The following is a 1,056-nucleotide window of genomic DNA, read 5'->3' as shown; positions in this document are numbered from 1 at the left end:
TGTAAGTGGGCTGAAAAGAAGTGAAAAAGCAAATTAATTCCATTTATAGGTTAAAAACTAACGCTTATTTATAAGGATCCAAACAGACTTAGCTGAATTTTCATCCCATTTAAATCAATAAGAGAAGCTACCTATCATTTGAAGCTACCTGGGGCTCAAGTTTCCATTAAATGAGAACGAATGTTTTTTTTAATCAGTCAGCAAGACTGCCCATTTCGATATACTTACAGATGAAGAAAAGATGCATGCTGCAAATCAGCAGAAATGAATTAATCATGATACAATGGTAGGCTATATACCTTCATTGCAAAAGTTCTTAGATTCAGTTCCCAACTTTTTCAAACAGAACAAGGAAACATCCTTATTTAAAAATCTAAGCCGTGTTAAGCAATCCTTGTCTGAATGAGCTTATAATTTGACTTAACAGAAGTTCCCAAAGACTGATTTATAATTTGTGGAACTCAGTCCCAGAGAGAATTCAAAGGCCATCACACACCAATCAGCTAAAGGCAATTCAGTGTAATTCCTTTTTTAATGTGAACTTAATTTTTGCTTGGAGAACAACAATGCATGAGGCTAACCACATCATGAGCTGAGAAATGAGTGACATGAGAAAGAGACATAGGCTTGGAGATGCTATATATAGGACTTGAATCCTAGAGTTTGCAGTAGCTAGTTTTCTTCATTAAGTACTTTTCTAGTATTTGTAATAAAAGTACCTTAGAAGCGCTTTGTCCCTCAATCTCTGGCTGTGAACCTTCTAGTTCAAGGGTTGGTCTGGATGAAGTCTGACAGTTTGATGCAGATAAATACCGAGGATTTCTGGAAGTGTCTTTATTGCCTAGAAAACATGCCACAGAACTCTGGAAGTTGGTTAAAGAGAAGGTGGGGAGAGACAGAGTTTGAATTAGCCAAGATAAAATCTACCTGTAAGCAACACAGTTGTCTATTTCTTTTGGAGCTAAGGAAAATCTGTGTATCCCACTGAGTGTTGAGAGAAGCACGCAACCAAATGCAGAGTTTTCTATGTATGAATTTTGTAGCATGTGAAATGCC

The sequence above is a fragment of the Python bivittatus genome, unplaced genomic scaffold, assembly GCF_059951505.1.
Source record: "Python bivittatus isolate LINGU-HERP-01145 unplaced genomic scaffold, Pbiv_v1 ctg000140_np1212, whole genome shotgun sequence".
Lineage (NCBI taxonomy): Eukaryota > Metazoa > Chordata > Lepidosauria > Squamata > Pythonidae > Python > Python bivittatus.
The sequence above is the reverse complement of the archived record's forward strand: the minus strand, read 5'-3'. Positions refer to the sequence as shown.